Source organism: Chiloscyllium plagiosum, chromosome 15 (assembly GCF_004010195.1).
Source record: "Chiloscyllium plagiosum isolate BGI_BamShark_2017 chromosome 15, ASM401019v2, whole genome shotgun sequence".
Classification (NCBI taxonomy): domain Eukaryota; kingdom Metazoa; phylum Chordata; class Chondrichthyes; order Orectolobiformes; family Hemiscylliidae; genus Chiloscyllium; species Chiloscyllium plagiosum.
In genome coordinates this window covers 72,428,358-72,454,115 of record NC_057724.1, presented here as the reverse complement: position 1 = coordinate 72,454,115, position 25,758 = coordinate 72,428,358, and the positions used below count along the sequence as shown (strand labels likewise).

General features: G+C 43.8%; 1 protein-coding gene across 3 annotated transcripts in view; it reads left to right on the top strand.

The window, feature by feature from the left end:
• Window positions 1-25,758, top strand: part of aff2 (AF4/FMR2 family, member 2) — a 526,072-nt gene that overhangs the window by 44,115 nt on the left and 456,199 nt on the right. The window contains exon 1 of one of the 3 annotated variants that reach the window (XM_043705174.1): window positions 9,332-9,413. The exons of the other annotated variants lie outside the window; for them this stretch is intronic. The gene's annotated coding sequence lies outside the window, so the exon portion shown is untranslated. Of the gene's footprint in view, window positions 1-9,331; window positions 9,414-25,758 lie in introns of those variants that run through there. 3 annotated transcript variants of the gene reach the window in all.

Sequence of the window (25,758 nt, the reverse complement as noted above, 5' to 3'; positions counted from 1 at the left end):
GCTGAACAAAGAAACCTTGGAGTGCAGGTTCATAGCTCCTTGAAAGTGGAGTCACAGGTAGGTAGGATAGTGAAGAAGGCATTTGGTATGCTTTCCTATATTGGTCAGAGTATTGAGTACAGGAGTTGCGAGGTCGTGTTGCGGCTGTACAGGACATTGGTTAGGCCACTGTTGGAATATCGTGTGCAATTCTGGTCTCCTTCCTATCAGAAAGATGTTGTGAAACTTGAAAGGGTTCAGAAAAGATTTACAAGGATGTTGCCAGGGTTGGAGGATTTGAGCTATCGGACGAGGCTGAACAGGCTGGGGCTGCTTTCCCTGGAGCGTCGGAGGCTGAGGGGTGACCTTATAGAGGTTTACAAAATTATGAGGGGCATGGATAGGATAAACAGACAAAGTCTTTTCCCTCGGGTCGGGCAGTCCAGAACTAGAGGGCATAGGTTTAGGGTGAGAGGGGAAAGATTTAAAAGAGACCTAAGGGGCAATCTTTTCACGCAGAGGGTGGTACGTATATGGAATGAGCTGCCTGAGGATGTGGTGGAGGCTGGTACAATTGCAACATTTAACAGGCATTTGGATGGGTGTATGAATAGGAAGGGTTTGGAGGGATATGGGCCGGGTGCTGGCAGGTGGGACTAGATTGGGTTGGGATATCTGGTCACATGAACAAGTTGGACTGAAGGGTCTGATTCCATGCTGTACATCTCTATGACTCTATGACTTTAAATGCTTTAATGATGAGGCAGAGTGGTGGCAAGGAAGGAAAGTAAAGGAAACAAGTCCTGCACTTTGAGTCCCAGTAAACCCCTTGATTCCCATTGACTTCAGTTTTGCTTGGGCTTCTGAATGCCATACTCAGTCAAAAGAAGTCTCGCTGTCAAGGGCTTTTACTCTCACCTCACCTTTTGAATTCAACTTTATTGTCCCTGTTTCAACCAAGGCTGAAATGAGCTCAGGAGCTGAGTGGCACAGGGTAGTTACCCAAACTTGGCGTCAATGAGCAGGTTATATGCACAGCCATCTCACTGTCTTAAATATTCAGTTGCTCCACCACCAATACACCTTGTCTGAGGTTTGTAGCATCTACAAGATGTAATATAGTAAGTGTCATAAAGTCTTAGAGATGTACAGCATGGAAACAGTCCCTTCAGTCCAACTCGTCAATGCTGACCAGACGTCCTAACCTAATCTAGTCCCATTTGCCAGTGCTTGGCCCATTTCCCTCTGAACCCTTCCTATTCATATATCAATCCAGATGCCTTTTAAATGTTGTAATTATACCAGTCCTCCACCACTTCCTGTCCTGCAGCTCATTCCATACATACGCCACCCTCTGCATGAAAAGGTTGCCCCCAGGTCGCTTTTAGATTAGATTACTTACAGTGTGGAAATAGGCCCTTCGGCCCAACAAGTCCACACCGACCCGCCGAAGCGCAACCCACCCAGACCCATTCCCCTACGTTCACCCCTGCCCCTAACCCTACGGGCAATTTAGCATGGCCAATTCACCTGACCTGCACATTTTTGGACTGTGGGAGGAAACCGGAGTACCCGTTAATTGTCATGGTAACAAGTGGGGAGAATGTTTAGGTCATGATTTTATAAACCTCTATAAGGTCACCCCTCAGCCTCCGAGTCACTCACCGTCTTGACTTGGAACTATGTCTTTCACGATTTGGGCCAGAAGTGGGGATATTTGCTGAAGATTGTACAGTGTTCAGCACAGTTTGCAGATACTGAAGCAGTGCAACAAGATCTGGACCTTATCCAGGTTTATGTAGACGACTGTCAAATAAAATTCACGCCATACAAATGCCAGGCAATGACCATCACCAATAAGTGATGTTTAACCCTACCCCTTGACATTCAATGGTGTTACCAGCATTGAACCCTCCACTATCAACATCCTATCACAGAAACATGGAAAAGGTAAGGGCTGGAGTAGGACATTCAGCCCTTTGAGCCTATTCTCCCATTCAATATGATCATGGTTGATCCTCCAACTCAGTAGCCTTTTCTTCGTGCTTTTGCCCCTTATCTTTTGATCCCTTTAGCCCTAAGAGCTATATCAAACTCCATCTTGAAGATATTCCATGTTTTGTCCTCCATCACTTTTTGTGGTTATCCTAATGCCAGTGCAGGTCTCCCTACATCTCATGGACTGCAACAGTTCAAGAAGGCAGCTCATTGCAACCTTCTCAAGGGGCATTGAGAGATGGACAATGCTGGATCCGGCAGAGACACCCACATCCCAAAAAGGAATTAAAAACAAGCCCAGAGCCTGCAGCAGCATACACACAGCTGACAGCTTACGTACAGGATTTTCACTCTAATAGTTCATATCAGCAGATTGAATGTTAAACATTGACCAGCAACATTGATGATCTGAAATTGGAGAGGAAGTGTGCACAGGTGCAATTTTAAATAAATGTGGAGGGTTAGTTTTAAGTGACTTATATTTTGACAATTTTACTGACATCAGTTGTCTGTATAAGCAAATAATATTTTTTAAAAATCTATTTCAGTGATCCGAGATGTTTGCAACTTTATCCAATGACACTGGATCATATTGCATTCTGTTGGACCAGCATGTTCCAAAGGGAGAATTTTAAAAGCATTGGGATTCCCAAATTCCTGACGTATATTCCCAAGTGTGAGCTTTCCCATCATGGCTCTCAGTTGTAAATTCACTTCATGCAAAATGATCAGCTGTGACTGTATTAAATGGCCTGTTCGTGCTCCTATTTTCGATATTTGTACCATCAATATTTGCCAATCAACCTGTTCCGAGATATTATTCTGGAGTAGGTGGGACTTGAACCGTAGACCTCATGTTCAGTATACAACAACAGCCCTCAGTACCTTTTTTCTGGGTTACTACTTCAGTGACTTTGCTTCAATCCCACTCCCTCCCCACTTGTTACCATGACAATTAACTGGTAAACACTGGTTGTTATGTGATATTGCCTCCAGCTCACGGTCATGGTTCACCAATAATTTTGACACCAACCTTCCATCATCAGAGTTTTCGATTTATTTCACTAACCTCCTTCCTATGCTCTTGCTGAAAATCGAAATGCCAATAGACTACGCAAACAGTTAGTAAGGAACTCCTTACCTTGTGTGATACTTGGCAAAGAAAAGGGGATTGTGCCTTAGGGGTAAATAGCTCATCTGTGTTGCCTCATCAGCTGTAATACTTAGGTAAATGTCAATGCCATGTAATCTTGACAATTCCAACAGATGAGTTGTTGGCAGGTCTCCGGCAGAGCTCATTTTGTTACTTGCTCTATGTGAGGCAGTATACAGTACATTCACTGAGTTGGTCAAAAATCAACAACGTGCAATAAGGTACTTCAGCAGGTAAAGCCACCCTCTCCTCCCCTGTCAATCTCTCAAATTAAACTGGGTTTTTGTCACCAGGTGTGGTGGAATTAGTCAAACAAATGAATGACACAGATGACAGGTTTCTTGTGGTGCATAGGTAGTGTCCCTCCCTGTGGGCCAAGGGAGTCATGTTCAAGTCCCATCTACCCTAAAGGTATTTAATAATGTCTCTGAACTGGTTGGTTAGAAACTAGATACTTAAAAAGGATGACAAAAACTAGAGGAAACTTAAATGCCGCTTTCCCCTTCAGAGGAAGCTGATTGTCAGCAAATTAAACAAATAGTGTGCTGTTGTGTGCTAAAATGCACAGCTGAGCAAGGCCTTTGCCATGGCCTTGTTGATTGATAATGGAACATATACAGCGTTAAGTGCAGTTGCTTTCCTTTTTACAAATCGGCAATAATGTAATCTGAATGTTAGACCTCTCATTTTAATTCTGCACACATACATAAAATTGGAATCAATAAGGTCGAATCTCATCTGCACCTTTTCGTTTAAATCCACAATAATGCATCTGCAAACTGCCAATCAGGTCAGTGTAAAAGATCCCAGGCAACAAAGGGATTAGGAAGATATGTTGACCAGCATAGACGAAGGGGAGTCGCACATGGACCTGTTGAGCTGAGTAGCCTGTCACTGTGCTGCAAATGCTTTGTAACTCTTTAGAATTTTTTGAAGAGGAGCAGTGAAGATTTTCTGAATAAGGTTTATCCCTCGATCAGCATCAATAAAGCAGTTGCCACATTGCCGTTCATGTGACCTTTCTGAGTTCAAATTGGTTATGCATTCATACTGTTGCAACATGAGCGGACTTCACAAAGGACCTTCATTGACCAGAAAGTATCTTTGGGAGTGGCATGTTCTGAGATGCACCTCTTCATGTTTGGAGAGTGGATAATTATGCGTTTATTCAGCAAGGTCTCTCATCCTGCAAAAATCCACCTGTATGTTTGGAACAATTCCATCTGAAACCGCCAAGGCGGAAATTGACACAAGCAGATTGTCTGGATTTTCAAGCTCAAGTAAGCTTTGCATGACCAGAAAGGAGAGATCACTTCCAGAGTGAGATGCAACTAAGTGAGTATGTACTTTGGGGAACTCTAGAGGTAATGTGGGAATTCAGTGCAGAGGGATACAGGTGCTTTTTGCTTGGTTTTGTTATGGCTCATAATTTGTAAATTTTATTTTCAAACAGGATAAATTGAAGTGCAGGATCAGGGTTCCAGCACAAAAAAGTGTCATCACAGGTAAACAATAAGTTCATTTTTGGTGATAGCTACCAATTTAGCAATCTCTAATAGGTTAATTTCAGATTGAGGGTAAATAGCAGAAAGATTTACAGGCTACAAATTAAAAGAGCAATATGATTTAAGTTAAGAACTTGGGCCTACAGATAAGGATCAAGAGTGTGGTGCTGGAAAAACACAGCAGGTTAAGCAACTTCTGAGGAGCAGGAGAATCGACGTTTTGGGCAAAGGCCCTTCACCAGGGAGCCTAGGGGGTGGAGAGATAAATAAGGGGTAGGGGGGAGGTGGGGCTGGGAAGAAGATAGCTGAGAGTGCGATAGGTGGATGACGTTGGGGGTAAAAGTGATAGGTCAGAGAGGAGGGCAGAGCGGATAGGTGGGAAGGAAGATGGACAGATAGGACAGGTCATGAGGACAGTGGCAAGTTGGAAGATTGGATCTGGGATAAGGTGGGAGGAGGGGAAATGAGAAACTGGTGAAATCCACATTGATGCCATGGGGTTGGAGAGTCCTGAGGTGGAAGATGAGGCGTTCTTTCTCCAGGCATTGGGTAGGTTAGGGAGTGACGAAGGAGGAGGCCTAGGACCTGCATGTCCTTGGTGGAGTGGGGAGGTGGAGTTGTAGTGTTCAGCCATGGGGGGTGTGGTTGGTTGGTGTGGGACCTCCATCCACCTAGTGCACTCTCAGCTACTTTCTCCCCAGCCCCACCCCCCACCCTCCCATTTATCTCTCCACCCCCGAGGCTTCCAACCTCATTCCTGAAGAAGGGCGTTTGCCCGAAACGTCGATTCTCCTGCTCCTCGGATGCTGCCTGACCTGCTGCGCTTTTCCAGCACCACACTCTCGACTCTGATTGCTAGTATCTGCAATCCTCACTTTCTCCTAGTTGATTGTTTTATAGTGGGCTCCACGCCTATCTACTCCAAAAATGAATTTCATAGATATTCCACACATTCTCTAGAGGATCTTAATCTTCTGGATTTGGTGATATGTAATGAGGCAGACTTAATTAGGGGGCTAAGGTAAAGGAAACTCAAGGAGGCAGTGACTATAATATGATAGAATTCACCCTGCAGTGTGAGAAGGAGAAGCTGGAATCAGACGCGACAGTATTACAATTGAGTAAAGGGAACTACAGGGCATGAGGGAGGAGCTGGCCAGAGTTGATTGGAGTGATAGACGATCAGGGAAGATGGTGGAGCAGCTATGGCAGGGGTTTCCAGGCCTAAGTTGGGAGGCACAGCAGAAAATTATCCCAAGGAAGAAAAAAATACATAAAGGGGAGAATGAGGTAATCATGGCTGACAGGGGAAGTCAGGGAAAGCATAAAAGCAAAAGGAAAAAGCATCTGTTGAGAGATAGATAATTCTTGATTGGTAAGGGGATCAAGGGGTATAAGGAGAAGACAGGGGAATGGGGTGAGAAATATATCAGCCATAATTGAATGGCAGAGCAGACTTGATGGTCTGAATGGCCTAATTCTGCTCCTTTACCTTCTGGTCTTAATTTGTGTTTTCCGTAATATGTCCCCAGATCCATACAGATGTATCACTCAGCCTTTGAGGAACAGGATGTTAATCCATATCTTGTCTGACTTTTTTAATGCTGAGTTGCTAATGCTAACGGGCTTAGTGGTTACTCACCAATTAAGCACAGCTTCCCTTTCAACCCCTAAGCTCTCCCCTTGACAAAGAACTCAAGAAATATGGGCTCAGGGGCTTTTCTTATGTCATTCACAGGATGAGGGCATTGCTGGCCATCCCTAATTGCCCAGAGGGCGCTTCAGAGTCAACCATATTGCTATGGGTCTGGAGTCACATGTAGGCCAAACCAGGTTAAAGGGCATCAGGGCTTTTTGCTTCCTGACAATTGACAACAATTTCATGGTCATCATCAGTCTCTTAAATCCGGACCTTTTGCTGAATTCAAATTCCACAATCTGCTATGGCGGTTTCAACCCAGGTCCCCAGAACTCTACCTGGGTTATGAATTAAGAGACGCATGATAGTACCACTTAGTCATCACCTCGCCTAACTCTCCTGCTCAGACCCAACCTTAAAGATAGGATAACTTGACTCCACGATCCTACTCTGTCTACAACAAGAAGATAAAATGCTAGGCTGAACTTGCAGTACCATACTGAGAGATATGTTCAATGGAGACCTATCTACTTTCTGAAGTAATAGATCCCATTGAATGATTTTAGAGATGGTGAGAGACAGTGGGATATCCCTACTGTCTTTCCTAATAGATGTCCCTCAATTATCAACTCTGAGGCAAAGAATCTGGTGCTTTTCAGTTTGTTGCTCATGGGAACTTGCAGCAAAAACTGCATTTTTCCATATTACAATAATGACCACTTCTCAAAGTACATCATCATTGTTTTCAAAAGGTCAGCCTGAGGTTGTAAAAGGCACTATAGAAATGCAAGTCTTGCCGTGTGACGTTGTCATTCTGTGGAACAAGAATGATAGGCTGCCTAGCGTTTTAAGTTCACAACTGAACGGTGGTTTTATTGTAGACTTGCTTAACACTGAGCGGATGTAGCTTCATTTACCAAATAATTCATTTTAAAATGCGTTGGAATGAAAGGGCTTTCAAATTTCTCATGGGATATTGAATATTCTATCACCGCTCACATCAGCTTATATATTTTTTATGTCACGATTTATTCCCCAGTTTCAGCGTGCTCATCACACAAAGTAAACTGACAGCCTCGCAAGAAAAATGGGGCAGTCAGTCAAGATCAGGCAGTGTTCCCTCACCATTCAACATTTTGATCAATGTGGTCGTAATTTGAATTTAGCAGCAGAGAGAGAAAGTAACTGACAGTAGCAGGGGTGATAGAATGATAGAAAAGAAATCCAAATGACTGTGGATGGTCTCAATCAGAAACAAAAGCAGAAGTCGCAGGAAAAGCTCAGCAGGTCTGGCAGCATCTGTGGAGAGAAAGCAGAGTTAATACTGCCAGAGCTGCTGTGTTTTTCCAGCAATTTCTGATTTTTGTTTCCTGTAGAATAATAGGTCTGGTCGCCCCTATCTCATGGGCTATACTCCCCCTCCCCGCAACTACCCAGCCTACAAATCCTGCAGATGTGCAGCAATGAAAATTGGTGATGGATGTGTGAGATGCTTAGAGTTGCAGGAAAGCAAATATCTTGAAGTGTTATGGAACTGGAGGAGGTAGCAGAGATAGAGCTACACACTTCTGAAATAAAAATGGGAATTACTGGAGACAGTCAGCATGTCTGGCAGCATCTGTGGAGAGAGAACAGAGTTCATGTTTGGAGTCCAGTGACCCTTGAAATAACTCTTCAGAGGCCAGTATCCCATCGCCAATTGCTTTTTGTTTACAAATGTATAGCCTTGACAATAGGAGCAAATGATTGCAGATGCTGGAATCTGTACTGAAAACAACAAATGCCGGAGATCACAACGGGTCAGGCAGCATTCGTGGAGAGAGAGCAAGTTGACGTTTTAAATCTAGATGACTCTTTGTCAGAGATGAAAAGTGAAAACAAAAAGTGCTGGAACTCACAGCGGGTCAGGCAGCATCCATGTGATTTCCAGCATTTTTGGTTTGCAGCCTTTGATAATAGCACTACCTCTCACTGAGTAAGACATTCCAGAACCTCAATATCCTTGACATTTATTATTTCATAGGAGAAAGTGAGTACTGCAGATGCTGGAGATCAGGGTTGCGAGTGTGGTGCTGGAAAAGCACAGCAGGTCAGGCAGCATCTGAGGAGCAGGAGAATTGACATTTCAGGCAGAGCCCTTCATCAGGAATGAGGCTTGTGAGCCAAGGGGATAGAGAAATAAATGGGGAGGGGTAGGGCTCGGGGGCACTCTCAGCTACCTTCCCTCCAGCCACACCCCCCTCCCATTTATCTCTCAGCCCCCCCTCCCAACCTGCTCACAAGACTCATTTGTGATGAAGGGCTAATGCCTGAAACATTGATCTTTGATGCTGCCTGATCTACTGTGCTTTTCCAGCACTGCACTCTCAACATTCATTATTTCATGTCAGCCAGGGCTCCTTGATTTGATCAGATGAATAGTCCCCATCAGGGCACTCATATTCTGTGAGGTTCAGGAAATAATGAGGACTGCAGATGCTGGAAGTCAGAGTTGACAAAATGTGGAGCGGGAAAGTCACAGCAGGTTAGGCAGCATCGGAGGAACAGGAAAGTCGAGATTTCAGGTCGGGATCCTTCATCAGAGCTGGGTACTGAAACGTCGACTTTCCTGCTGCTCCGATGCTGCCTAACCTGCTATGCCTTTCTATGAGATCCACTGGCTAACCCAGTTACAATCACTGTAGTGACCCTTCTTAAGAGAGATGGGGGGTTTGCGAGACCACTGAAGAATCTGAATGTAGGGATGGAGCCATGGTGGAGCAGAGTAGATGGGCTGAATGGCCAGATGGAGCAACCTGTTGCTAATCCAGGTCAGCGAGTGTGACAGGTGATGGGTGTGTGTCATTGGGTGAGAGTTCAGTGGAAATCTGTGGGAGTTGATCCTCAGTACAGGCTGCAGTGTGGGATGTACCAGCAACAGCTTCACTCATTGGCACAGTGTCAGGCTGCAGTCTATCTCCCAAGTTAATTTGACAAACAGTGACACCAGGAGTGAGGGCAGAAGGCAGTCCCGTGACCCGATCAGGTGAGGGGAGGACTGTAGAATGGCAAGGAGGAGGAAATGCAGTCATTTCCTTTGAACCGCCGTGCTTTCAGCCGAAACACAATTTCCCTCTGCTACCGAGTGCTTTAGAACACGGTATGTTACACACTCTCTTTAATTTACCTGCTTTTAAGTCGCGACTCTGGTTAGAAGTGCTGGTTTTGCCTTTGGGGCTGTTGGGGAGCTAGGTGTTTTTGTTGCTGATATAAAAGATGACACATCATGTTATTCTTACTGTGTTTTCAATTGCCTGTGAATATATTCTGAAGCTTTCGTTGTGTCATTGAGGGCGTGGGTTAGTTAGAAGCTCTGGATCAACTCCTAACTGTGATCAGTACACACAACAGCTGAGAAAAGCAAATAATAATTACAGTCAGTGAACCAGTTTGTTCCTACCTGATGTAACAGTTTTTTAAAGGACTTAAGTGACAGTAAGAAAATCCAGGCTTGAATTTGGATATTATATATCTTTAAGCAGAGTGAATTTTTAACAGGCAAATTTTGAAATAGAATGGCTTATGGAAGGAACAAGATGGAAATTGCGCCTTTTCGATTCACTCCACTGCACATCATCTATTGCAAGAATCAAACCTTCCTCTTTCTTCAAATAAGTGCTACAAGCAAATTGATGCAAACAGGTCCCTAGAGATCAAGGGCAGATTCTCTTGTAGTTTGATCATAGTTTCGAGACCTCGTGAGGAGCAGTCAAAACAAGCTAGAAATCTGGATGTAAAACAGAAAATGCTGGAAACAATCAGCAGATCAGGAAGCATCTGTAGAGAGAGAAGGAAAGTTAATGTTGTGTCATGAGCCAATCTTTAGGTCAATGTTATCTAAACCTGTCAGAATCATTTACACTTCTATCAAATCCCCCATTAATCTCCTTTGTTCCAGCTTCTCCTATCCAACTTTGCAGCCCAAACTCTTCATCCCTGGAATCATTCTCCGAAAGCTGTTTCGCATCCTCTTCCAGAATCTTACATTCTTCTCAAAGTGTAGTGGCTGGAATTGAATGCAACACTTTAGTTGCTTTATCAAGTTCCAATGTAACTTTCCTGCATTTTGCTCAATGTTTCTCTGTATTAAGTCTAAACTCCACATGGCTTTAGAATTGTCCACATAACGTGACTTGCCAGATTCAAAGGTCTTTATTAGCTGAACCCTTGGAACGTTTTTTCCTGTACACACTTTAACACTTTGCAATTAATTCTATATTTCCTCTCCCTTCTGCCAAAATTCATCACTTGACACTTCTCGATGAAAAGATCCAGTTGCTGTTTCCCTGCCCAGTCTGCTGGCTGACTTTATATTATTTTTCAGTTGATTAGCTTCATTCTCACTGTTTGTTAAATTTGGTATTATCAGCAAATTTTGTAACTGTGCCTGCATTCCAAAATCCATGTCATTTATATATATATATATCTTAAATAAAAATAAAAGGGTCGTTACACTGACCCTTGATCATCACAGTCTTCCATCCACCAGTCTGAAAAATAACCAGTTACTACTATTTGTTGATTTCTGTCCTTCAGCCAATTTTTTGCTCAAGCTGATACCGACCCTCCTGTGAACCTCAGTTTTGTTAATCAGCCTTATATGTGATTATTTGTTAAACACGTCCTTAAAATCCATGTAGACATTATCCATTGAGATGAGCTTGTCAATGGATAATGTTACTTCTCTGTTACTTCATCAAAAATATTCAATTGGATTAGTAGGCATGATCTGCCCTTTACAAATTGGTCTTGGATCTCTTCAGTGAACTTAAACCTCTCCAGTTGCCTGTTGATTTTTCTCTCTGATTCATGTTTCTATGCCCTTACCCACTGCTGATGTTATCTAGGGAAGCTCTTCCACTTTTCTTGCCCCACTGCCATCAGTTAACTAGGATGCCAGCTTCCTAGATGATTGCTTAATAAGTGTATGCCTTAAGATAATGTAAGTCATCTGCAATGTTTTTTACGTTACAACAATGATTGCGCTACAGCACAACTTCATTGATTGTAAAACACTTTGGAGATGCCCTGAAGTCACGAATGGCGCTATATAAATGCAAGCTTCTTTCTGTTAACAGTCTTTTACAGATATACTTCATTGCAACATTGTTTACCCAACATTGTTTGCTCCGGGGACATGACTGCTTTTTCTACGTGGCAAATGCGAGTGTTTCTTTCCGTTAAACAGCAGTGAAATTTGCAATGGCACACCATTGTTATTCCCATATTACCTAGAATTTATTTTGGGCCCTATATTGAAGCTGTATTTACAAAAAATATCATTCTTCATCTCCTGAAATTTCAATTGACGGTTCTGCTCAAAATGCTATGAGACCATTCATTGGTGACTGTTGAAGGTATCAGCTGTGGCTCAAACATTAGAGTTGTTGCCTCTGAATTTGAAGTTTTTGAGTTCAAGTTCCGGAACTTGAAGATAAAGATCTAGATTCACTTTATCGAGGGAATGCTGCGTTGTCACAGTTGCCATCGTTAAGATGTGATGTTGAGCTGTTTGCCCTTTACAGATGGACGCTAAAGCTCCTGTGATGCTATTTCAACCATTAAAAAGCACTTGAGTAGGCACTTGAAGTGTCATAACACTAGTATGGAAAAGTGGGACTAGTGTAGTTTTTTTTAACAATGCAAGCCTGATGAGCTGAAAGGCCTCTTCCATACTGTATGATTAAAAAGACTGGAGAGTTATTGCCAGTGTCCAGGTAAAGAGACCTAAGGGGCAACTTTTTCACGCAGAGGGTGGTACATGTACGTAATGAGCTGCCAGAGGAAGTGGTGGAGGCTGGTACAATTGCAACATTTAAGAGGCATTTGGATGGGTATATGAATAGGAAGGGTTTGGAGGGATATGGGCCGGGTGCTGGCAGGTAGGACTAGGTTGGATCGGGATATCTGGTTGGCATGGACAGGTTGGACTGAAGGGTCTGTTTCCATGCTGTACATCTCTATGACTCTAATTGAAATATCCCACAATCAACATCACAAAAAAAGTCTGTTTGTGGGATCTTTCTGTGCACATTGAGCTGCAATTTTTCCTACATTACACTTTAGTAGTCCCTCATTGGCTGGAAAGTAATTTTGGTGTGGTGGGGCCATGAAAGGTATTACAGAAAGACCGATTGTTATTTTCCCTTTTTTTGTTGTGTAAGTGGTCATCCACTGGCCTATCAACAAGTGATGTACAGACAGACAGTTGGAACACATGTCTCTGAGTCACTAATGGTGATGGCCATGTTGCTGAACCAGTAACAATTATAGTTTGTGAGTTCATGTTCTGTTTTGACGACTAGCTGGTATTGAGTGGAAAAACATGTGGAAGTATGTGGGCACTTATTACTCATATCCCAAGAGCCACCAAGTTGCATTGCTTTTCAAAGTAAACAGTGTTTATATATTTACCAGGATAGTGGCAGAGTAGAGAGCCTGTAAACATCAGGAAAGACCGAACAGTTTAGAAATTGTTTTGCCTTTCAAGAGAACTGGAAATTGAGGAGTGACAGGCGAAGGGTGTTTGATTGGTGGTGGGGGAGACAAAAATTAGGGTTAAAAATATAAGCTAGGTGGGCATAAATCCAAAAGCAAATTCAGTAGAAGTTTATATCCCCCAGAGTGGTTCAAATATGGAACCAGCAGCCAAAAAGAATAGTTGATGCCAATGTATCGATAAATTTCATTGGAAGCTAGATAAGCTCATGAGGGAGAAATGATTGAGGTGATAGTGAGAAAGAAAGGAAGGTCAGAGTATATTCAAATGTCATGTTACAGAACCATTCAGTATAGAAACAGACCCTTTGGTCCAACTTGTCCATGCCATGTCAAAGCTAGTATTGACTAGTTGGGCCGAATGGCCTATTTCTCTGCTGTAAATTCTGTGTTCAAATCAATGTATATCTTTTATCTTCAAGTTTTGGGTTTCCCTCTGTGTTCACACAATTGGAATCATTCTCATTCCCTATCGGTTTCTATCAAATCCTCTATAAGGTTCCCTCTCACGTATCTCTTTTTCTGAGAGAAAAGCTGCATCTTCAGGGTATTGCATCGTTCCTTAATCAGCTTTTCCCGAGCACAGAAGCCGTGAGCTAAACTGTGAACTTTGCCTTAATTTTACTTTTTAAAAATTATTATGTATGACTTCTGTCATTAATGTAGGCGCCATGATGAGGTGACTTATAAAACTATATTTTTCATGTAAAATTTCACATGGCAATAAATTTCTATTCTATTCTATTCTTCTGTTGCTGATAAATGCAGGCCTGCAGTGAATTCACTTTCCCATCAGGGCATTCACAGTATAATTTATCGAAATCCTGGACTTTGAATTCTATTTTGTGCAACTTCCCTTGTTCATATTTCTCTCCATCACCATGATTCTTTTTCTGCATAAATCACTCTCGACCACAACTCCCCTCACAAGCATGCATACATTCTGTGGCTCCATTCTGCATTTAATATCCATGCCTTGTCTGTGAAGCTTCCCTTTAAATCTTATATCGTCTTCCAGAGGTCCTGGGAGCTCATCAGAGCAGACAAGACATCATTCGCTGTGCCAGTGATGTATTGCGGTGCTTGTGTGGCACCAAGTCTTTGCAGTCATCCTCAACGAAGCCTAGTGCTATGACAGCTCTGTTTGAGGATCTGTGAAAAGTTCTGGGAAATAAAGACTCTTATACGAACGTTTAAAGAACAGATTACAAATGTTGCAAATTAAAATGGCATTAGCGGATAGATACATGGGGTGGGGTGGGCGTTTATTTTCTCTCTGATGGAAACAGAGGAGGTTAATGGTTTGAACACCTCGGCACAAAGGAATAGGACATTCAGCCATTTAATTAGATTACGACTGCCCTATAGGACACCTACATTATGGAAACAGGGCCATTGAGTCAGCACCAACCCTCTGAAGGTCATCCCACCTAGACCTCTACCCTACCACCTTATTTCCCATGGCTAATCCACCTAGCCTGCACATCCCTGGACACTATGGGTAATTTACCATGGCCAAACCACCTAACTTGCACACCTTTGGACTGTGGGAGGAAACCAGAGCACCCAGAAGAAGCCTTTGCAGGTTGGAATTGAACCCAGGTCCCTGGTGTTGTGAGGTAACTGTGCTAACCACTGAGCCCCCGTGCCGCCCTATACTTTGACATGGTTTTGCTCGACCTAACAAAAATCCTTTTGTCCCAATGTTGAAATTTTCAGAATTAGCCTCCAGTTTCAATGGCATTTTGGGGGAAGGGGTTACAGAATTCCACTGCCCCTTTTGTGAAGTTCTTTGAGATACTGCCTGCACATGACTCAGCTCTAATGTTAAGAAGATGTCACATCGTCCAGACTCAGCTCCCAGAAGAAATACTTCCTCACTGTCTGCCCAAGCAGTTGAGTTTGTCAGCTCTATCTGTATGGTATAGGCATAAGATTAACAGTTAAATAGTATTGTATGAGACACAGTAGGCCTGGATTTTCTGATCAGCTTTGTTATAAAGCAGAGGAAAATGCCACCAGCATTGTCATAATATCCAGTGGAAAGATTAGGCTCATCTCTGGAAACCATGGCAATATCCTCTGTGGAATGAAACTGGTTAGCGTTAAATAACCTTGTGTGAAATTGATATCTTGAAGTCTCACTTGGGAGAGCTGAAAGGGATGAGCCCATAATCCCAGTGTGGAAAAAACCCCTATGGCTTCACTGGGAGTAATTACTTCTTGTTGGAACCAGAAGAGTATGGGAGCTGCATGTACAATGTCTGTCTCGATTAGAATAATTTCCTTTATTCTTTTGTGAAATGTAGGCAAGGACAGCATTTGTTGCTGTTCCCTTGAACTGAGAGGTATGGCTATGGGCTCTGTCAGAGTCAACCTCCATTGTTGTAGGTTTGGAGTCACATGTAGGCCAGACCAGAAGATTTCCTTCTCTAAAGATGGGTTTTTAGATTGGATTAGGTTCCCTATAGTGTGGAAACAGGCCCTTCAGCCCAACAAGGGGGCAGCACAGTGGCTAGCACTGCTGCCTCACAGCACCAGGGTCCTAGGTTCGATTCCAACCTCGGGTTACTGTCTGTGTGGAGCTTGCATGTTCTCCCTGTGTCTGTGTGGGTTTCCTCCGGGTGCTCTGGTTTCCTCCCACAATCCAAAGATGTGCAGGTCAGGTGAATTGGTCATGCTAAATTGCCCATAGTGTCAGGTGCATTAGTTAGAGGGAAATGGGTCTGGGTGGGTTACTCTTTGGAGGGTCAGTGTGAACTGGTTAGGCCGAAGGGCTTGTTTCCACACTGTAGGTAATCTAATCTAATTTCAAGTCCACACTGACAACCAATACTAGTCTCCATGTTTACCGTCTGAGATGAGCTTCCAATTCCGGATATCTGGAGTCACAGGGATAAGAGGGGTTTGGGTGGGATGCTATTCAGAGGATTGGTGCAGACTCGAAGGGCTGGATGGCCTCTACTTGCATTGTAGAGATTCCGTGATTCTATACATTAATTGAATTCAAGTTCTATTCATGACCATGTATCCAGACTGAGTATCTCTATTATTAGTCAGGATGAGAGTGGTGCTGGAAAAGCACAGCAGGTCAGGCAGCAGCATGAGGAATCCTGATGAAGGACTCCTGCCCAAAACGTCAATTTCCTTCCTCCTCGGATGCTGCCTGACCTGCTGTGCTTTTCCAGCATCACTCCAATCTTGACTCTGGTTTCCAGCATCTGCAGTCCTCACTTTCACTTCTCCACTATTAGTCCAGTGACAAACCCACTTAGCTGCCATCTCTCATACCGTCTATAATAGAATCACAAAGGATCACCTGTTAACGAATGACACCATTTGGCCCATCAAGTATGTGTTGACTCTTTGAAAAACATATCCACTCGGTCTCATCCCACCTGGTCTTCAGCCTCATGTTGCAAATGTTCCTTTTGCAAAGATTAATCCAATTCCCTGTGGAAAATTAAATCTGCTTCCACTGTCCTTTCCAGCAAAGTGTTCCAGATGACTGGAACAAAAAAAAACGTCCTCATCCACCCACTCTGGCTTTTGCCAATTATCTTGAATCTGTGTCAGTTCGTTACCAACTGCTCTGCTGTAGTGGAAACAGAGTCTAATTTTGGCAATGCAAAAAGTAAAAGTAGTAAACAGTCTGTCACCTGGTTTTACTTCTGCAATTTCATATGATTTAGAGTTAGATTGTGTGGGGGAAAATTTCAGTATTAATTGTGATTATGTAGCTCCCGTGTAAGTTGAGTTCAGCTGGTTGAAAGCCAAGAAGGAGTTTGTCTTCTGTTTGTTTTGGAAGGACTAGTATTTAAGAACCAAATTGCCAGTTCTCAAGCCAGATATATTTACTCAAGCTGTGGGTGGAATCTTCTGGTCAAAGAGATGGTAAGCTTGGGTGTGAGAAGGGCATTTGATTACGCAGGATAGTGGCATTACAGAACTTAGCCAGATTCTCACCTCTGCCTGAATTACATACTAGGCCCAATTGCCAGTACGAACCTGCATGTGATTGTGTGGGCTCACCGCGGAGGTGAGTGAGCCTGCCCTTATGATTCCGAGGAGAGCACAGGACCTGGCATCGGCTGCTGCACCGACAGAGATGAAGTAGGTGAAAGATGGTGCCTGGCGATCGCCAACTTCTTCGATTGGATCTGGTTCTGGTGGCGGTGAAGCGGTGGTGGAGGTGGGCCCAGCAGCAAGACATGCGACTCTGATGGTGGTTGGTCTGATGCAGGTAGCAGCAAGGTGGTGGTGGCAGAGTTTCAGCCCAGCGGTGAAAGATGGCAACTGAGGATTGGCGACTTTGCGGTTGGGTTCAGTGTGGAGGAGAGGCGATGGCACAGGCATCATTGATGTTGATAAACTGGTTTCGGGCTGGCTCAGTTTCTTTCTTCTCTTTCTTTTTCACAAACAAAGCATTCCACTGTACTTAGGTACATTTGACAATAAATCATATCCTCTCTCCCTCCCTCCCTCCATCCTTCTGGATCACTTGGAGGACCTCCTTTACCCAAGCGAGTCAATATCCAGGTGGTTTAACAAAGAACAAAGAAAATTTACAGCCCAGAAACAGGCCCTTCAGCTCTCCAAGCCTAAGCCTATCCAAGTATACTGTCTAAACCTGTCGCCCAATTCCTAAGCATTTGTATCTCTCTGCTCCCCACCTACTCATTCATCTGTGAAGACGCATCTTAACTGAATCTACCATGCCTGCCTCTACCACCTCTGCTGGCAACGCATTTTAGACACCCAGCACCCTCTGTGTGAAGTACTTGCCGCATGTACCCCCCTTAGACTTTCCACCTCTCACCGAGAAAGCATGACCTCTTGTTATTGAATCCTTCACCCTGGGAAAAAGCTTGTCTCTATCCACCCTTCATGATTTTAGACAACAGAGTCAGGCTATCCAACTGGTAAACCATCATGAACAGGTCAGTATGGGGTGAAGGTGGGAGTAGCGGTGTGCTGTTTATTCAATATCCATAGAGAAGATGGGTATGAGATGTCTTTTAAAACCATTGCAGTCCTCTGAGTGTAGGGAAACTCACATTGCTGGTAGGGAAGGAATTCCACAATTTTCACCCAGCCACGTTGAAAGAATGGTGCAGTATTTCCAAATCAGGATGACGTGGTTTGGAGGTGAACTAGAATGTAGTGGTGTTCCCATGTGTCTGCTGCCCTTGTGCCTCAAGATGGAAGAGTTTTGAAGATGCTGCTGGATGAGCCTTGCTGAGTTGTTGCAATAAATCTTGTTGACAACATACATTGGTGGTACCATGTCAGTGATGAAAGAATTAACTGTTGTAGGTCATAGATGAGGTGCCAATCAAATGGACTGCTTTGACTTGGGTAGTGTTGGGCTCCTTGAGTGTTGTTGGAGCTGCACCCAGCTAGCAGAGAATATTCCATCACATCCCTGACTTGTGCCTTGTAGGTGGTGGGATAGTCTATGGGGAGACAGAAGGTGAGTCACCCATTGCAGTATTCCTATTCCCGACCTGCTGTTGTAGCCATTATATTTATAGTGCGGGAGGTTGTTTGGTTTTGGCAGTGGTAATAGCATTGAATAAAAAGGGGTGGCGGTTAGACGCTCCTTCGTTGGTGATAGTAATTTCCTACATTTGTGTGGTGGAAATGCTATTTACCACTTGTTAGCCTAAGCCTGAATATTGTCCAGGTTTTGCTGCATTTGGACATGGACTGCTGCAGTGTCTGAAGATTTATGAATCGTGCTGAACATTGTGCAAACATCCTCACTTCTGACCATACGATGGAGTGAAGTTCATTGAAGCAGCTGAAGACGATTGGGCCCAGGGTATTACCCTGAGGAACTCCTGCAGAGATGTTGCTGGAGCTTAGCTGACTGACCTCCAGAAATCACAACCACCTTCGATGTACCAGCTATGACCCTAATCAGCAGAGAGCTTTCCTTTTGATTCCCACTGACTCAAGTTTTGCTAGGGCTCCTCAATGCCACACTCAATCAAGGGCAGCCGCTATTTGGAATTCAGCACATTAGCCCTATTTGAACAAAAGCTACAATGAAGGCAGGAGCTAAGTGGCCATGGCAGAGCCTGAACTGAATGTCAGCAAGCAGGTTATTACTGACCAATGCCTGTCTAGATGATGGCCTGTTCAATCAGATTGATGCTGATTGGGAATGGACTGATAGGGCAGTAACGGGACAGCTTGAATTTGGTCTACTTTTTGTTAAAAGGACACACCTGGGCAGTTTTCCACATTGTCAATTGGTGTAGGTATTAGAACAGGTTTCCTTGGGGTGCAGCAAGTTCTGGAGTATCAGGCTTCAGTCCTATTGTTGGAATGTTGTCAGGGCCTTTTCAGTATCCAGTGCCTTCAACCCTTGATTGATGTCATGGGGAGTGAATCGAACTGGCTGAAGACTGGTATCTGTAATGATGGGGACCTCAGGGGGAGGCCAACACAGATCATGCGCTGGGTATTTCTTGCTGCAGTTAGAAGCATATGTTTTGGTCTTGCCTTTTTGATGACAGCTGTACTTTGTGGAGACTCTTCCTCCTGTTAGGTGGTTAATTGCCCACCCTGTGCATGACTGAATGTGGCAGCACTGCAGTGCTGATCCATCGGTGGTGGGAGAGCCACTTTCTTGCTGCTTCTGCAGTTTGTCATTCACGGTAGTCCTGTGGTATAGAATCACCAGGCTGGATGCTTCATTTTATAAGTGCTCCTCTTGACTTGTGTTTCACACTCTTCATTGAACTAGAGGCAATCCATGCGTTTTGGTGGTGATTATACCATGCCTTGAGGTTACAGAGTGTGGTTGAATACAAATTCGTATTGTCCCACACTGCCTCATGGATGCCCAGTCTTGAATTGTTAGATCTGTTTGAAGTTTGTCCCATTTAGCACGATGATAGTGCCACACAGTACGGTGAAGAGTGTTCTCAATGTGAAGGTGGGAATTTGTCTCCACAAGGACTGTTCTGTGGTCATGCTTACTGTTGGTTTCCTCACCACCTTCCACAGACCCAATCTAGCAGCCACATATTTTCAGACTCATCCAGCTCACTCAGTGCATGCTGCTGCCAAACCTCTCTTAGCGATGGACATTTTCCTGCTACAATTCATTATGTACACTTGCCACCTTCAGTGCTTCCTTCAAGTACCATTCAAAATGAACGAGTACTGATTCATCAGCTGAGGGATGATGCTACGTGGCTATCAGCAGACAGTTTCCTTGCCCATGTTTAACCTGAAGCCATGAGACATCATGGGGTCCAGAGTCAATGTTGAGAACTTCCTCCTTACTGTATGCCACCACCTCTAGTGGGTCTGATCTGTAATGCTGTACATGTTTTAGGAAGGAGAACTGTAGAATTTACATAGAATCCCTACAGTATGGAAACAGGCCATTAGGCTCAACAAGTCCATGCCGACCCTCCGAAGAGTAACCCATCCAGACCCGTTCTCTACCCTATTACTCTACATTTAGCCCTGACTAACATCCCTGAACACTATGGGCAATTTAGCATGGCCAGTTCACCTAAGCTGCATATCTTTGGATTGTGGGAGGAAACTGGTGCACCCAGAGGAAACCCACACAGACACGGGGAGAATGTACCAACTCCACATAGACAGTCGCCCAAGGCTTGAATCGAACCAGGGTCCCTGGTGCTGTGAGGCAGTAGTGCTAACCACTAAACTACCATGCTGCCCTATTTGACAGTACCGTTGTCACTTCCTATGCTGAGGTTAGTGTTGGCTGGTGCATCTGGTTTGATTTCTTCGTTTTATACAACTGAGTGGTTTGAAGGGCTTATGCCCAAAACGTTGACTTTCCTGCTCCTCGGATGCTGACTGACCTGTTGTGCTTTTCCAACGCCGCATTTTTGACTGGGGCAATTGAAGGCAGTTAAGAGGGAGCCACAGTGCTCTGAGTCTAGAGTCACATATAGACCAGGTAAGGATGACAGATTTCCTTCCCAAAAGGGCTTTAGTGAACCACAAGGGTTTACCACCGGTGGTTATGTGGTTGTCACTAGACTCAACTTTAATGACAGATATTTTATTGCAATCAAATTTAACTATCAGCCCCCTTGGAATTTGAACCATTTGACTAGTTAACATTACAGCTGAGAGTCTTCCCTTGCTGCTGATTCCCCTTCACAGCCTCAGCTCCAGAAGACACTCCCTTATGAAATGCATTTATGTGATCCCTTGGTCCTCAGGATGTTGGATGTTCTCCTAGCAGCAGCTACTGCCTTCCACATGGTACTGAGTTTGGGAACCACCAGCCTCTGATTGGGAACGGCTGCTGGTTTTCAACAAAGGACCCACTGCTTCCTTCTGAACAGCTGATTGTCAGAAAATGTAGGTAGCCTCGCTGTGAAAGGTCAGCTCTGGTGCTTTGTCACTTCTTAGCAAGCAAGTAAGTAATTGATGAGGAGCGAAGATTTCGCCTCTTGTCTCAGTTGGCCGTGCTTTCCCTTCCATGTTAGAAGGTTATGGGTTCAAGTCTCACTCTCGAAGACTTGAATCCAAAACGTAGGATGATCTCCAGGACTGTACCTCACATCATGGTCTTGTTGGGTTAGACACAAAACTAAAGCATAGTTGCTCTCTCATTGCCATGGGATCTTGCCCTCTCATAGTACCATGGAATCTTGACGTTTCATAGTGCCATGAAACTTGATGTCTCATAGTGCCATGTGATCTTGCACTCTCAGTGCCATGTGATCTTGCCCTCTCAGTGCCATGGGATCTTGCCCTCTCAGTGCCATGTGATCTTGCCCTCTCAGTGCCATGGGATCTTGCCTATCTTGAAGAAAAACAGGGAATTTATCCTTGTTGTTCTCGCCAGTATTTATCCCTTAATCAACATCACTGAAAATAAAACCAGATAAATCTGGTCATTATTATCTTGCTCGGGAGGTAGGTTAGCTAACTAAATAAAAACCGAAAGAACTGTGGATGGTGTAAATCGAAAACAAAAACAGAAGTTGCTGGAAAAGCTCAGCAGCTGTGAAGAGAAGTCAGAGTTAACAGTTTGGGTCTGGTGACCCTTCCTTAGAACTGATGGTAGCTAGGAAAATGTTGGCTGTAACTAAAGTTAGCTTAGTTGGCTGAATGGCTGGTTTGCGGTACAGGGTAAAGGCAACAACGTAGGTTCAACTCTCGCACCAGCTGAGGGTACTGTGAACGACTCTCCTTCTCAATCCCTCTCCTCAACTGAGGTGTGATGAACCTCCAGTTTAACAGTTACCAATTGTCTCTCTCTCTCTCTCTCTCATGCGACAGCAGCCTGGAGTCCACTAAGACAATGGTGACTTTACTCTTATCTTGATGTTTGGCACAGCTTGCCAAGCATTAGTTGGCTGCTATTTTCTCGATGTTACACTTCAAAATTGTGTCATGGTTGACAGGATGTTTGGGACAACCTGAGTTTGTGAAAATTGCAAATATAAATAAATGCAAATATTTTACTTACATGATGGTAACTAGGAAAATGGTGGCTAGGGACACACAGCGGCTCAGTGGTTAGCACTGCTGCCTCGCAGCACCAGAGACCTGGTTTTGAATCCAGCCTCAGGCGACTGTCTGTGTGGAGTTTGCACATTCTCCCTGTGTCTGTGTAGGTTTCCTCCCACAATCCAAAGATGTGCAGGTTAGGTGAATTGGCTGAGCAAAATTACCCATAGTGTTCAGGGATGTATAGGTTAAGTGCATTAGTCAGGGGTAAATGTAGAGTAATAGTGTAGGGGAATGGGTCTGGGTGAGTTATTCTTTGGAGGGTCGGTGTGGACTTGTTGGGCCAAAGGGTCTGTTTCCACGCTGTAGAGATTCTATGATTTGTAAACATTGTTCTCTCAAAACGATGATTATCTTTTGCTTATGTCAGCCACTCGCCTTGTTAGAAAATGAATTGTCACAAAAAGGTGAAAGTCAGGAAGATAGATTGGACAAGTTGAAAGCCTGGAGAGAGGAAGGCTGAGAAGAGACCGGATTGAGGTTTTCAAAAATTGTGACTGGGTTGGGCAGAGTAGTTAGGGCAAAGCTGTTTCTGCTTGTAACAGAAACAAAAAATGAGAGGGGCATAGATTTAAAGTGATGTGCAAGCAAAGCAAGAGTGATGTAAGAAAAACCTTTTTTTATGCAGTGAGCTATTTCTTTATTTTAGTTTTTTATTTCTTTGTATTTATACTTTAATGCTAAGAAGACTAGTGCTGAACGTTTTAACTTAGTTCCAGAAATAGAAGAATGAAGAAATAAGATGTTTTATCAAGGTACTGGTGCCATGTATGGTGACCCTGTACATTTTTTTCTGTCCTCTTGCACCCCGTCCTTGAGTACATGTGACAATAAAATTCAATCTAGTTAGGCTGTGGAATGCACTGCCTGGAATGTGAAGGAGGCAGGTTCAATGGAGGCATTCAAGATGGGCATTGGATGTCATTGCTAATTAAATAAAAAGTCATGTCGGAATATGTGGAAAAAGCAGGCGGTAATAGAGCTGGACTAGATAATAGATTCAGTGCAGATAAGATAGGCTGAATGGCCTGTTTCTGCACCATAATAATTTTTTTTTGATTCTGTGGAGTTGTCATAATTCAGAATGTTTTGCCAACATTCCAAAAGGCAGTTTGTTGAGGATATGGAAGGTATAAGGCTACAGAAAAAAAGCCGGGGAGGGGACCTATCAGCTAGTAGAGGCTTGATTAGAAACAAAAAACCTGCAGATGCTGGAATCCAAAGAGTACAGGCAGGAGGCTGGAAGAACACAGCGAGCCAGGCAGCATCAGGAGGTGGCGAAGACAACATTTCGGGTATAACTTTTCTTCAGGACTGAGTAGAGACTTGATGGTTTAAATGCCAATCATTTGTGCTGTAGTCTCCTATGATCCAAAGTTGGAGTAGCTCAATGGCTGATGAAGTATCCCTTCTGACTTATTTCGCCAAAGGCCTGACTATCCAACCTACAGTTACAACTGTCAATGGGAAGGAATGCAGATAAGCAAATAAACTGTCGGCATTTTAGTCTTTCACACTTTGGGTCGTAAAAGATTTGCATCAGTGCACCTGGAACATTTATAAGATGAATGCCCTGGGGGTTGGTGGTTAAGGAAGTGATCTCATGTTACAATTGCTGAGACAGCTTTGAACAGTGTCAAAATCTGAACAGAAATTTGCTCACCAGTAAATTTGCCCAAAGTTAAGCTTATATGAGCTTGTTGTAGGTTTCAAACAAATAGAATTTCAACAGTATCGCTAACTTACATTTGTGTGGTGCCTCTGACATAGGAGGAAGCTCCAATGCACTCTGCAAGGACTTTGACGTTGAGCGCAAAGACGGAAACCTCTCAAATGGAGACAGGTTACTTGGTCAACACGGTGGTTTATAGGTTTCACCTTTGAGGAAGGGGAGGGGCTGAACTCAAGAAGAGATTTGGGAGGCAATGCTGGGGTTTGTGCCTGACAACTGAAGATATGGCCACAAACTGTGGAATGTAAAGAGGATAAATGCGCAAGAGGTCAAGCTGGGAAGGACAAAGGTTGAGATTTTGAGCTCCATGCAATGTGTTTGGGGCAGATATCTTCAGGTGTGACTGAAACCCCAACCCCCCATCAGTAATGAAGCCCACCAGATTAAGCTCCAATTGGCCACTGGCAGGCTTGAACGGCATGATGGTAATTGCTTTTAGTTTTTGGGTTTCACAGAGTTGGGTTGTGGTGGAGGAGGGGGACCCAGACAAGGAGAGGGGTGTGGCCAGCTCTTTTACCCACCCCTCCCCATTTCCCAACCCACCCAGGCTGATGGCAAATGGTGCCCTCTCTCTCTCTGGCATGGAGATTGCCATGGTTTCTCAGCTGGGCAAAAGACTATATTTCTCATGTGCCAAGGTCATTAGGCAAGTGGTGAGTTGAGGCCCTTAACTGGCTTAATTTATACATTAATGTGGCAGTGAATCACGAAAGCCTTTTCATCCAGTATTTAATTGCTGAGGAGGAGGAAAGGAGGCAGGGTTAATTTACCAAATTTGTTTGTCTCATTTTGCCTCCTCCCCATCGGGGTAATTGCACCCATAGTTTTCTGGAGGCATAAAGGGCCAAATAAAGTTTGAGATAAAACAGCACAGAAAATAGCTCTCAAAGTGGACGTTAAATGTGATGTAAATTGTCACTATTGTAAGACAGTTGTACTTATTGCACAAAGTTATCATTTTTTTGTTAATGAAACAATCTGTTGGGTTGTTAAGTTATATTGGACATTTTTGCGAGAGTTTTTTTTTCTGCATTTCCTTAACTGCTTTGTTCTTTTTGTCCTGTTTGGTGCTCCGTTACTCATTGCATTAGCACTAAGGGAGACTGTGCAACATTGTGATTGTGTCACTGGGCTAATAGAGTCATAGAGATGTACAGCATGGAAACAGACCCTTTGGTCCAACTCATCCATGCCGACCAGATATCCCAACTCAATCTAGTCCCACCTGCCAGCACCTGGGCTAATAATCCAGTATTCCAGTCTAATGCTCTCAGGACACAGGTTTGTGAAGCTTAAATGTAAGAAAATGTCTGGAATTAAAGCCAGTCTCTTGGTTTTGTTTTATTCATTTATGGGATGTGGGTATTACTAGCTGGGCCAGTATTTATTGCCAACCCTAATTGCCCAGAGGGCAGTTAAAAGTCAACCACATTGCTGTAGGTCTGGAGTCACATGTCGGCTTGGATTTGCATGTAGGCCAGACCAAGTAAGGATGGCAGTTTCTTTCCCTACAAGACATTAGTCAACCGGGTGGATTTTTCCAACAATAGATTCATGGCCATTAATAGACTCTTAATTCCAGATTTTTGTTAGTGGAATTCATTCCACCATCTAACATGGCAGGATTTGAACCTAGGTCCCAGAACCTTGGCTGTGTCTCTGGGTTAAGAATCCAGCGATAATAACAGTAGGCTGT